Source organism: Monodelphis domestica, chromosome 3 (assembly GCF_027887165.1).
Source record: "Monodelphis domestica isolate mMonDom1 chromosome 3, mMonDom1.pri, whole genome shotgun sequence".
NCBI classification, from domain to species: Eukaryota; Metazoa; Chordata; class Mammalia; order Didelphimorphia; family Didelphidae; genus Monodelphis; species Monodelphis domestica.
The window spans coordinates 329,817,974-329,832,567 of NC_077229.1; positions in this window are offsets into that span (position 1 = coordinate 329,817,974).

Sequence of the window (14,594 nt, forward strand, 5' to 3'; positions counted from 1 at the left end):
CAATTCACAACTCCACCAGCAATGAATTAGTGTCCTTACTTTGCCGCATCCCCTCCAGCATTCATTAATTTCCATAGCTCTCATATTAGCCAATCTGCTAGGTGTGAGGTGATACCTCAGAGTTGCTTTGATTTGCATCTCTCTGATTATAAGAGATGTAGAGCACTTTTTCATGTGCTTATTAATAGTTTTGATTTCTTTGGCTGAGAACTGCCTGTTCATGTTCCTTGCACATTTATCAATTGGAGAATGGCTTGATTTTTTGTACAATTGATTTAGCTCTTTGTAAATTTGAGTAGTTAAACCTTTGTCAGAGGTTTTTATGAAGATTTTTTTTCCCAATTTGTTGCTTTCCTTCTGATTTTAGTTACACTGGTTTTGTTTGTACAAAAACTTTTTAGTTTGATGTATTCCAAATTATTTATTTTGCATTTTGTAACTCTTTCTAAGTCTTGCTTGGTTTTAAAATCTTTCCCTTCCCAAAGGTCTGACATGTATACTATTCTGTGTTTGCCTAATTTACTTATAGTGTCCTTCTTTATGTTCAAGTCAATCACCCATTTTGAATTTATCTTGGTGTAGGGTGTGAGGTGTTGATCTAAACCTAATCTTTCCCACACTGTCCTCCAATTTTCCCAGGAGTTTTTATGAAATAGTGTATTTTTATCCCAAAAGCTGGGTTCTCTGGGTTTGTCATATACTGTCCTGCTGAGGTCATTTACCCCGAGTCTATTCCATTGATCCTCCTTTCTGTCTCTTAGCCAGTACCAAATTGTTTTGATGACCACTTCGTTATAATATAGTGATTTCTGGGACTGCAAGGCCCCCTTCCTTTGTATTTTTTTCATTGTTTCCCTAGATAGCCTTGATCCTTTGCTCTTCCAAATGAACTTGTTATGGTTTTTTTCTAAATCAGGGAATTCACAACTGACAATCATAACTTTGAATGTAAATGGGATGAACTCTCCCATAAAATGTCGACAAATAGCAGATTGGGTTAGAACCCAAAACCCTACCATATGTTGTCTTCAAGAAACAGATATGAGGCGGGTTGATACTCACAAGGTTAGAATTAAAGGATGGAGTAAGACCTTTTGGGCCTCAACTTATAGAAAGAAGGCAGGAGTTGCAATCATGATATCTGACAAAGCCAAAGCACAAATAGACCTGATCAAAAGGGATAGGGAAGGTAAATATATTCTGTTAAAAGGGAATATAGACAATGAGAAAATATCACTAATCAACATGTATGCACCAAATGGAATAGCATCCAAATTTCTAATGGAGAAACTAGGAGAATTGAAGGAGGAAATAGACAGTAAAACCATATTAGTGGGAGACTTGAACCAACCACTATCAAATTTTTATAAATCAAACCAAAAAATAAATAAGAAAGAGGTAAAAGAAGTGAATGAAATCTTAGAAAAATTAGAGTTAATAGACATATGGAGAAAAATAAATAGGGACAAAAAGTAATACACCTTCTTCTCAGCACCACATGGCACATTCACAAAAATAGATCATACACTAGGTCACAGAAACATGGCACTCAAATGCAGAAAAGCAGAAATAATAAACGCAAACTTTTCAGATCATAAAGCAATAAAAATGTTGATTAGTATGGTACATGGAGAGCTAAATCAAAAATTAAATGGAAATTAAATGATATGATACTCCAAAATTGGTTAGTTAGAAAAGAAATAATAGAAACAATTAATAATTTCATTGAGGGAAATGACAAAGGTGAGACATCCTTTCAAACCTTATGGGATGCAGCCATGGCAGTACTTAGAGTAAAACTCATATCCCTGAGTGAATATATTAACAAATTAGGGAGGGCAGAGATCAATGAATTGGAAATGCAAATCAAAAAATTTGAAAACAAACAAATTAAAAATCCCCAAAAGAAAACCAAACTAGAGATCCTAAAAATTAAGGGAGAAATTAATAAAATTGAAAGTGATAGAACTATTGTACTAATAAATAAGACTAGAAGCTGGTACTTTGAAAAAACAGATAAAATAGACAAAGTACTAATCAATCTAATTTAAAAAAGGAAAGAAGAAAGGCAAATTAACAGCATCAAGAATGAAAAGGGGGACCCCACCTCCAATGAAGAGGAAATTTAGGCAATCATTAAAAACTACTTTGTCCAACTATATGGCAATAAATGTACCAACTTAGGTGATATGGATGAATATTCACAAAAATATAAATTGCCTAGACTAACAGAAGAAGAAATAGTTTTCTAAAATAATCCCATATCAGAAAAAGAAATCCAACAGGCCATCAAAGAACTTCCTAAGAAAAAACCCCCAGGGCCTGATGGATTCACCAGTGAATTCTATCAAACATTCAAAGAACAGCTAATCCCAATACTCTACAAACTATTTGACATAATAAACAAAGAGGGAGTTCTTCCAAATTCCTTTTATGACACAAACATGGTTCTGATGCCAAAGCCAGGCAGGCCACAAACAAAAAAAGAAAATTATTGACCAATCTCCCTAATGAATATAGATGCAAAAATCTTAAATAGGATACTAGCAAAAAGACTCCAGCAAGTGGTCAGAAGAGTCATTCACCATGATCAAGTAGGATTTATATCAGGGATGCAGGTCTGGTTCAGTATTAGGAAAACCATTCACACAATTAACCACATCAACAAGCAAACCAACAAAAATCACAGGATTATTTCAATAGATGCCGAAAATGCCTTTGATAAAATACAACACCCATTCCTATTAAAAACACTAGAAAGCAAAGGAATAGAAGGGTCATTCCTAAAAATAATAAACAGTATATATCTAAAACCATCAGCTAATATCATCTGCAATGGGGATAAACTAAATCCATTCCCATTAAGATCAGGAGTGAAACAAGGATGCCCATTATCACCTCTATTATTTGACATTGTATTAGAAACACTAGCAGTAGCAATTAGAGAAGAAAAAGAAATTGAAGGCATCAAAATAGGCAAGGAGGAGACCAAATTATCGCTTTTTGCAGATGACATGATGGTCTACTTAAAGAATCCTAGAGATTCAACCAAAAAGCTAATCGAAATAATCAACAACTTCAGCAAAGTTGCAGGATACAAAATAAACCCACATAAGTCATCAGCATTTCTATATAATTCCAACACAGCTCAGCAGCAAGAACTAGAAAGAGAAATCCCATTCAAAATTACCCTAGACAAAATAAAATACTTAGGAATCTATCTCCGGAGACAAACACAGGATCTATATGAACACAACTACAAAACACTTTCCACACAACTAAAACTAGACTTGAACAATTGGAAGAACATTAACTGCTCATGGGTAGGACGAGCCAATATAATAAAAAAGGCCATCCTACCCAAACTCATCTATCTATTTAGTGCCATACCCATGGAACTTCCAAAAATTTTTTTTACTGATTTAGAAAAAACCATAACAAAGTTCATTTGGAAGAACAAAAGATCAAGGATATCCAGGGAAATAATGAAAAAAAAAACAAAGGAAGGGGGTCTTGCAGTCCCAGATCTCAGACTATATTACAAAGCAGTGGTCATCAAAACAATTTGGTACTGGCTAAGAGACAGAAAGGAGGATCAGTGGAATAGACTGGGGGCAAGCAACCTCAGCAAGACAGTATATGACAAACCCAAAGATCCCAGCTTTTGGGATAAAAATCCACTATTTCATAAAAACTGCTGGGAAAATTGGAGGACAGTGTGGGAAAGATTAGGCTTAGATCTACACCTCACACCCTACAGCAAGATAAATTCAAAATGGGTGAATGACTTGAAGATAAAGAAGGAAACTATAAGAAAATTAGGTGAACACAGAATAGTATACATGTCAGACCTTTGGGAAGGGAAATACTTCAAAACCAAGCAAGAATTAGAAAGAGTTACAAAATGCAAAATAAATAATTTGGATTACATCAAATTAAAAAGTTTTTGTACAAACAAAACCAGTGTAACTAAAATCAGAAGGGTAGCAACAAATTGGGAAACAATCTTCATAAAAACCTCTGACAAAGGTTTAATTACTCAAATTTATAAAGAACTAAATCAATTGTACAAAAAATCAAGCCATTCTCCAACTGACAAATGGGCAAGGGACATGAACAGGCAGTTCTCAGCCAAAGAAATCAAAACTATTAATAAGCAAATGAAAAAGTGCTCTACATCTCTCATAATCAGAGAGATGCAAATCAAAACAACTCTGAGGTATCACCTCACACCTAGCAGATTGGCTAACATGACAGCTATGGAAAGTAATGAATGCTGGAGGGGATGTGGCAAAGTGGGGACATTAATTCATTGCTGGTGGAGTTGTGAATTGATCCAACCATTCTGGAGGGCAATTTGGAACTATGCCCAAAGGGCAATAAAAGACTGTCTGCCCTTTGATCCAGCCAAAACACTGCTGGGATTGTACCCCAGAGAGATAATAAGGAAAAAGACTTGTACAAGAATATTCATAGCTGCTCTCTTTGTGATGGCAAAAAAATTGGAAAATGAGGGGATGCCTTCAATTGGGGAATGGCTGAACAAATTGTGGTATATGTTGGTGATGGAATACTATTGTGCTAAAAGGAATAATAAAGTGGAGGAATTCCATGGAGACTGGAACAACCTCTAGGAAGTGATGCAGAGGGAAAGGAGCAGAAACAGGAAAACATTATACAGAGAGACTGATACATTGTGGTACAATCAAAGGTGATGGACTTCTCCATTAGTATCAATGCAATTTCCCTGAACAATCTGCAGGGATCTAAAAAAAAATACTACCCCCAAGCAGAAGATAAACTGTGGGAGTAAAAATACCGATGAAAAGCAACTGCTTGACTACAGGGTTGGAGGAGATAAGACTGAAGAGAGACTCTAAATGAACACTATAATGCAAATTCCAACAACAGGGAAATGGGTTCCAGTCATTTATCTATTTAGTGCCATACCCATTGAACTTACTGTGTCTCTTAAAAAAAAAGTTTAGTTTTTTTGTTTTTGTTTTGTTTTGTTTTTCTTACCCCCCCACTTCCTTAATTATCTTTTGATAATTCTCTTGAGTTCTGTGCTTGGACATCAAATTTTCTGTTCAGGTCTGGTGTTTTCTTTACAAATGCTTGGAATTCTTCTATTTTGTTAAATGACCATATCTTCCTTTGTAAGAATATAGTCAGTTTTTCTGGATAGTTGATTCTTGGTTGTAGACCTCATTGCCTTGCTTTCCAGAATATTAAATTCCTTACCATTTGAAACTTCAGTGTAAATGAAGACAGATCCTGTGTTATCCTCACTGTAGTTCCTTGGTTTATAAATGACTTTTTCTTAGTACCTTCTAAAATATTTTCCTTGGTCTGATAGTTCTTGAATTGGCTATAACATTCCTGGGTATCGTCAGTTGGGGGTTAAGTATAGGAAGTGACCTGTGGATTCTTTCAATCTCTACTTTTCCTCTTGTTCTAGAATATTGGAGCAGTTTTCTCGCATAATTTCCTGTATGATGATATCCAGGCTTTTTCTTTGGTCATGGTCTTCTGGTAGAATAATGATTCTTAAGTTGTCTCTCCTGGAACATTCTTCTAAATCTTCTGCTTTGTGAATGAGATGCTTCATATTTTCCTCAATTTTTTCATTCTTTTGATTTTGTTATATATTTTCCTGCTGCCTTGTGAAGTCGCTGGTTCTAATTGTTGTATTCTGATTTTTAAAGACTGAATTTCATCCTTGTCTTTTTGGTATTCCTTCTTCTTCTGATCTTTCATCTCCTTTGTCTTATTTTCAAGTTGATTAATTTTGGATTTCAAAACACTATTTTCTTGTTTTAGTTCAAGTGCCTCTGTTTCCAGATGACTTATCTTGCTTTATAAAATTCTTTTCCCTGTTGTCTTCAGCCTCTCTTAATTGTGCTTTTCATTGTATTTTGAGTTCTTCCAAAGCTTGTGTCCAATTCACTGGAGTGTCTTTGTTTTTGCTTGATGTTCTATCATCCTTCTTTGTTACATTTGCTCTTTGTTCATTGTCTGGATAGAAGCTGCCAATTGTAATTTCTTTTTTCTTTTTCTGTTGTTTGTTCATATTTGCCCTTTCTCTTCCCCCTGTAGTTGCCTGTACTCTTGATACTCTCATTGTGCGTTGGATCTGTGGTTTTGGGGATTTTCTGTCAGCTTTCCTCCTTGTAGCTTAGTCAGAAAATCTCTCAGTGCAGTCTGAGGGGGAAGGGTTTTGGAGCTTGAGCTTCCCTGCCTCCTGAAATCTTTGATGAGATAAAATCCAGCTGTTTTGAAATTGTAGAGTTGGATTTGCCCTTAGGCTAAAACCTTGGGAGGGGGCTGAAAATATGGAGTGTCTCTGCTGTTGCAACTAGGCTGCCCACTCTGAGTTTCTTCTCCAACTGCTTCCCCACCACCTGTGTTTGATGCTCTGTTCCTGGCACAGCTTTTCTTGCAAGGTACTTCCTCCAGACCAGCAAGTTTGTCCACCCAGAGGTTCCAGCTACTACTGGAGGCTCAATGCTCTGGTTGAGTGAGGTCTCCTGGGACCTTCCTTCTTCCTTCCCCTTGAACCCAAGTATTCTCAAATTCAGGCTTTTAGGGGGTGTACCTTTTAAGATTAGTCCAGCAGGAGGTGTTCCTTGGCTCTATCTTATTGTTAGGTTTAATTTTCAGTCCCCTAGGAGTGTTTAGTTTGTAATCGATAAGGAAGGATTTTCAGGGGTATGAACTTTCGCTGCCTCTAAGTCACCATCTTCAAGCACATAACTTCTTGAAAATTTTTCATCTTTTCTCTAGGTACTTTTTAATGTTTATTTTATCCTTTGGATCATTTTCTTCAACTATTAAGCTCCTATTTGGAGCTTCCATTTGAGGAACTACTTGTATCAACCATGCTCACTTCAAAATTGGCCCATCATATCATTCCCTTTATAGTTGCTCAATCTTGTCTTGGTGCATATTCCTCATTTGCCAACCTCAGTGTTTGGTTTCTTTTTAGAATGTATGTTCCTTGACGGGAGGGCCTGTCTTCCATTTAGCTTGTATTTGTATTCTCAGTGCTTAAAACAGTGTCTGGTAAACAGTAATCATTCAATAAGTGCTCTATCGATCTATCAATCTATCTATCTATCTATCTGTCTGTATATCTGTCTGTCTGTCTATCTATCTATCTATCATCTCTTAATCTCCTTCTGTCTTTCTCCCTCTATATCTCTCCCTCCCTCCCTCTCTCTGTCTATCTTTCTATCATACACCAAATTCAACTGGTCCTGAATGGCAGAAAATATACATAATTAAATATGGATGCTAAGAATTTGAACATCATATGGGCAGCTAGGTGGTAGAGAGGATAGAATGCCAGTCCTAGTGTCAAGAAAACTCATCTTCCTGAATTCTAATCTGGCCTTAGTTATTTATTAGCTGTGTGACCCTGGACAAGTTTCTTAACTTTGACTCAAGTTACTCATCTATAAAATTATATATGTTATATACATATATGTTATATGTATATACACACACATGTATAGATGCTATATACATATGCATGATATATACACATATGTGTGTATAGATTATATGCATATACATGATATATACCTATTCATATATATATACATGCATATACATATACATTTTGTATTTTTAGAAGGCATATCCATGTTAGTGTAAACATGAATCAGTTTGAGCATATGAGTGTTATAGAAGGCAGGCATAGTGTCCTATAAAAAGAAAATATTGTTTTTTTCATTTAAACATTTTAAATAGTATAGTATTTGGTTGATTGAATTCATAATAGCTCTTTAATGTAACTATTTGGTAAAGGCAGAAACTTCAATTCTGCCATTCCATGATGAACAATTGTAATTGGGGATAAATCAATAAGGTTGAATGACTGTGGAATATTCACCCTACTTTAGAAGTGACGAATGATATCACTGACGCAGAAGTTTATGACAATGACAAATACTTTTGCCAGCATTTCCCCAGAAGGGAATTTTTGGATTTCAAAATTCTTAAATATTGACAGTGGCCTAGCCTCTTAGCCAGAAAACAACTGTGGAGAGGGGTACTATGAGGACAAATAGTGGGGATTTCTCTTGTGGAAAGGAAAAATAAAGCAAGTTCTGGACTTTTTGCTACTGAGTTGGAACAAGCAGCAGGTGGAAGTTTGGAAAGAAGATAATGACAAGACAGACAGTTGGTGGGGGAAGGGGCAACTGGGAGTGGCAGTTGGTCTTGTGATTAACACTTCTTTCCTGGCCCTGGAAGTGGTAGGAGTTACTCCCTCCTGGTCTCTGGATTTCAAACGTCTTAGCAGTAGACAGTGAGAGGAAGAAAGTTCTGACTTTCAGAGCTGATGGGCCTATCTTTTTGGGCTGATGCCCCTAAAGACTGACCTTACAGTTCAAAGTGCCTCTATTTTCCTGAATTTTCCAACAGTGTGCTCTCCCTGGATTCCTGAGATTATGTCATTGACAAAAGGATTTAAGGGAAGCAGTTTGAACTGTAAGGTCATTCTTTAGGGGCATCAGCCCAAAAAGATAGGCCCACCAGCTCGAAGGTCAGAACTTTCTTCCTCTCACTCTCTACTGCTAAGACATTTGAAATTAAGAAAGCTAGCACAGATATACCATAGACAGGAATAAGAGAAACCCTCCACCAGCCTGTGAGGCATGGTCTCAGCTCAAAAGCTGAGAGAGACTCAAACCTCATCTAGGGACATCCCTCTTCCCTCTTCCCTGATACCTTGCCAATCCAAACTTGTTATTAAATTTTATCTTTATTTAAATATTGCAGTCAGATAAGAGGACTCACATTTCAGGGGACATAGAGGGAGCTGAATCTCAGGATAGCCATTTAACTATAAACAGTCCTTATTGGACAAATGCTGGGTGACTAAGTCTGGGGGGAGGCTTGTGCCTCAGGACAGTCTTTGCTTACCTGCTCTGGGGTATCTGCAACATCAATCTATAGAGAAGACATCCCTTCAGGCTATCATAAGTGGCCCATTTCCCAGCACCCCCATTTTTCAAAATGTATCCTCTTGACAGGGGGCATCTCTCTCCTTTTACCTCACCAGCAGCCATATTCCTCTCCCTTCAACTCCTCCATTCCCTGTCGCAACACCTTCTGTATCTCCTGTTCTTCTATACCACCTTTTCTCCCAATAAATATTACACTCTATGCCATTTTGGGTAAAGATGGGAGCCATTATGGAGAACTTATGGCCCTTGTGCCCAAAAAGGGCACACAGAGCCCTCTCTCAGGGCACACCTGCAGTTTCCCACCAGAATTCCTAACTAGAAAGCCAGAGGAACTCTGGGCAGAGCTTTTCCCCTCTCCCTCTCCATGTGTCTAAGGACATTTCTCACTTCCTCCTCTGTCCAGTAGCCAATGGGGGCATTTCCTCCCTCTCCTGTCTGGGGTAAGGCTCTGGGAGGGTGAAGGAGACACTTGATCTCTTTGGGGAGTGGGCATAGTACTCAGTATGGAGGGTGGGGTTGGGGCAGGGCTTGACACTTAGTCTCTAAAAGGTTTGCCCATTACTAGTGTGGAGGAACTGTGTGGTGATTGAGAGGATGATAGGATTCACTGGAGAAAAGAGAACAAATCATGTATGTGCTATTGGGAACCCTATATAGGTATTTCATATTTTCTCTAGTGAAATAAAAGCTGTTCCTTACCCAATACACATTAATATCTTGAATAATTGTGTTAGGATATGGGAAATCATTTACCTATTGGTAAAGACATAGACTGGGTGTTGATTCCTGTGAACTAATTGTCAAATTTTCAGTATGAGAGTTTAAACCTTGGGAATCAGCACATGACAAGAATCAAGATTTAATTTCTTTTTTATTATTTACATTTAAGAAAATATTTATTTTGTAAAAATTTTTATTTAGACTATTTTTCCATGGTTACAGGATTCATGATTCCCCACTGTCCCTGCTTTCTCCTCCCCTCTTCCAAAGCCAACAAGCAGTTCCACTGGGTTATACATGTATAATTGTTCAAAACCTATTTCCCTAATCTTATCCCTATCACACTTTGTGGTTAATCATATATTTTTCTAATACATTTAGGGTTCCACTGTTTTTTCTCTGATATGGATAATATTCTATCTCCTAAATTCCTCTGGATTGTCTTGGATCATTGCATTGCTACTGGTAGAAGAGTCCATTATATTAGATTGTGTCATAATGTATCATTTCTGTGTACAATGTTCTCCTGGTTCTGTTCCTTTCACTCTATATGAATCCAGGAGGTCATTCCAGTTCATGTGATATTCCTCCATTTAAGAAAGTTTTTATAATATAGATTAAGTTTGAAAGCTAGTTGTGACACTTGTGCACAGGCTTTTTGGGAGGAAATTTGTTTTTTACATATCATTCTGCACATCCCTGAAATTTCCTATGGGAAACTATGTGTAAAGGATAATATTATCCTAAGAAAAAATTTTAGGTTTAGGGGTGGCAGTTGTTCTTAATACTGAAACTTGTCTGTGTAAATCCTGAACCTGGTTTGCTGGGTCAAAGATTAGATCTGTTTATATCCACATACATACATGCATGCATGCATGTATTTTTCTGGGAGCTGATGCATTGTTTAAATGATTAAATATTTATTGAGCATATAAGAAGTACTTACCTCCCAGTTTTGTGAGGACCAATGAGATAACAATTTTAAAGAATTTAGCACAGTGCTTTGTACAAAGTACTATATAAATGTTAGTTTCTCCTACTCCTTCCTTTCTTCCTTCCTTCCTTTACTTTTTCTCATATCATCATTTATTAAAATTAATATGAATTAGGGGTCAGCTAGGTGACTCGGTGGATTGAGAATCAGGCCTAGAGATGTGGAAGGATAATATTAGAAAATAAGTATCGTTTTGTTTTATTAGTTTAGATATAAGAAGTAAGGTGCTGGCTTGAGAAAAGAACTGGAGTTTGAAAGCAGAGCTGAAAGAGCATGTTGATTTCATATGTTGACAATTATAACCATTTTTCTGTGTCAATTATTCTCTCTGGCAGTTGGGAGTTAGTCTCTGGAAGTTGGCAGAGACACACACCAAGAGACTCTCAGGGCTGGAGGAGGTAATATCTTTTCATCTCTCTCTATCTGAGGGAAAGATCTGAAGGAGCTCAGTGTTTTCTTTTCCCAACTTGGAAAACACTATTGACTATCTAATGTGGTTTTTATAGATTATTTAACTCTGAGAAGACCAAAGGAAAATATGGTCTTTTGTTTGGACTCTGAGTCTGTTAAGGCTCAGAGACCTAACTTGATTCTTATTGAGACTCAACCAGCTAACTTTTGCTATTTTATAATTTGAAGGTGAAGTTAAGATTTATAAGGGTAATGGTGGTAGTTTTATTAGATATTATAAATTTAGGTTAGTCAAATGAGGGAGGAATAGTGTAGCCTGTGAAACACTGGAGAATCACTTCTTGTGGAACCAGGGAGTTTATTTGGATGGATTTAGAATTCCCTAGAATTAGAAATCCTTTATTTATCCTTATATATTTCAAGAAATATTTTATGTTTATAAGAAGAGTCTCTTTAGCCTCCTTGCACCTATCCTTGAAGGGGAGTTCACATTTGAGCTTCACTTCATCACTGAAGATACTTTTGATTACTTCTATCAAAAGTATCTGAACAGTTTTGAACCTACATTGAACAGTTTTTCCATCTGATTTATTTTTATAACTCTCCAATTTATTTTTACAGATGGGAGGTCTTGGGTTCAAATCTGGACTCAGAAACTTCCTAGCTGTGTGACCCTGGACAAATCACTTAACCCCCATTGCCTGGCCCTTACTGCTCTTCTGCCTTAGAACCAATACATAGTACTGATTTTAAGACAGAAGGTAAGGGTTTTAAAAAAGACATTAATATAAATTAGTTTTTACTTTTGTTTACATTAATCCAGAAAGAGTTAAAGCTTAAGACAATGGATCACAAGTTAGATGTCACAAATATAGGGTCTTAGCTATGTAGTTCAAAGTATATAGGTCACCACAATAAGAGTTAAGGAGGAAGATTACTTTGGGCTATTCATTTGATACAGGGACTAGAACATATGCCAAAAGGGGGATGAGGTTCTGTTAGAAGCATAAGGAATGTACCAAAAATAAACTTTTAATTATTTCATAGTTTTGCTTCAAGACAGAATTATTCTTTATAATTAACAGTATTAACAATACTGCTTTGATTAACAGTAATCAAACTCTGGCACCTCCCCAAGTAGGGAAGAATATAGTATATTTTGGCTTGGTCCTTTTTGTTTTCATGGATTCTGTTTTTCAGATGTAAATTTCATTCTTCATCAGTGTCTTAGAATGATGACTCAATGTGCAGTGTGCATGATCTACTATTTTGAAACTAGGCCAAAAGTGTACAATGTCTGAAACATCCTACTAAGTTACAAAGGTAACAAGCATAATCCCCCAATTGGATTAGATAGTGTGGAAAGGAAATAAGACTGACAGTTGGTGGGGGAAGGGCCAACTGGGAGTGGCAGTTGGGTCTTGTGACTAGCACTTCCTTCCTGCCGGGTTGAACTTGCTTCCTGGTGTTGGAGGAGGTAGGAGCTTGGTCAGCCCAGTCTGGAGTGGCATACACTTCTTGGTTCAGCTGGAAGACACAGGCTTCTGAAGGTCACATCTGTTCTTGTTTGCTTTCTGTCTACTGCTAAGATTCTAAAAAGGACAAAACTGGACTTATATAGAGTAGATAGGAGTGGGAGAACCCTCTGGCCTGGCCTCAACTCTGAAACTGAGGAAAGAACTCCAATCCCAACTGGTTATTAAACTTTTTATTATTTGAATTTGCAGTCAGATAAGTGGACTATCCTTTCTGGTCATAGAGGGAGCTGAACTTCAGTTCAGTCATTCCAGGAAAAACAGTCATTATTGGATCCCTGCTGCTTCCTCTCAGCAGGGGGTATCTCCCTCCTTTGCCTCACCAAGCAATATACCCTCTCTCCCAGTCTCTCCCCTTCAACTACCCCATATCACACCTCCCATTATCCCCGCGTTTTTCTATCCTCCCCATTTCCTTTCCCAATAAATATTACAATAGCTACTTGTCAAACTCAGTAATAGCTCAATTAAATTTAGTGAGACTCATTGAATTTAGTTACTGAGAATGTTGGTCCACCTCTGTGGGTCTCTGTTATCAGAGGATATAAGGTCTGAAAATCTATTGAGCACAGGAATTCTGAAGTGAAATAGGGCAAGCCTATTGGGTGTCTGAACCATGTCTAGTACCAATATGGTGAGTCCATAGGAGTGGTGGGGAGGAGGAATACTATATGAATTGTTCTGGTCAGAAACTGAGCTAGTCAAAGCTCCTGTTTTGGACATAATGTAATTAAATATATAACTAGTCCTTCCACTTATAACCTGGGTAATGTGAAATAGGGAATCCTAACCTTTAAAAATCAGAACAAAATAAAAACCAAAACCAAAATACCCCCATATTTTCCATTGGCTAGTGGCATTTCATTTTATTTAAAACCTCTCATGAAAATAACTCCTAATAGATGAAAGTGGTAGCTACCTGTATGCATTGGTGGAGGGAATATTCCAGTGATGAAATGATAGCTTTTTGAAATACTGAAGTAATATTCCCAGAACTAGGAAAAATGGAGAGATTGATTCAGGCTTAATATAAAGAAATATTTCCTTATAATTAGATCTTTAAAAATTATATTTTTCTTTTCCAGATTACATATAGATATAATTTTAATAATCATTTTCTGAAATATCATGATTCTTGTTCTCTCTTTCCCTCTCCGTTCCTGAGACAGCAGGTAAAATGTTATAGGTTATTATACATGGGGTATCATAAAATAAATATTTCCCTGTTTTTCATGTGAAAGAAGAGCTAATGAAGAAAATAAAGTGAAAATAGTATGCTTCAATCTGCATTCATACTCCATCAATTTTTTTGTAAGGTGATGGAGAGCCTTTTTCATTATGAGTCATGGTCAGTATTACACTGGAAATCAAATGCTACAAACTAGGACTTGATGTATTATTACACTAATTATCTAGACCTAATAAACTAATGGAGAAAATGTTAATAATGCAATTTAAATTTAAAATTGTGTAGTGAGTATTTTTTGAGAGAGAGAGATGGTTGTTAAATACCAGCACAGTTCTATACAGCCCAGATAAGTATTTTGCTTCCGTATGATTTCTATATTATTTTACCTGCATTTCATCATCGTTCTTCTTCCCCTGGAACTTGGAATCCACTCATCTTTCCCACACTCCAGACTTCCTAACTCTAATTTCCCTAATAGTAAACTTCTCCAATTAGTCTCTAGGGATTAATGTAATACCTGAACCATATTCAATGCCTAATTAATGCCTTCTCATTCTTTTTTGTGACTTTTGTTTTGGGTGCTATAATTAGTGAATGAAAGACATTTTGGTGAAAAAATATTTTATTATACAGGCAACATATAAGCTTCTTAAACTCAGTGATTGGTTGCTTCATCAATTCATCCCAAGTAACTAGCATGGTGCTTGCCACATAGTAGATCATTAGAAATGCTTTTTTATTGGTCAATGAAATGATCATCTGAAACACCT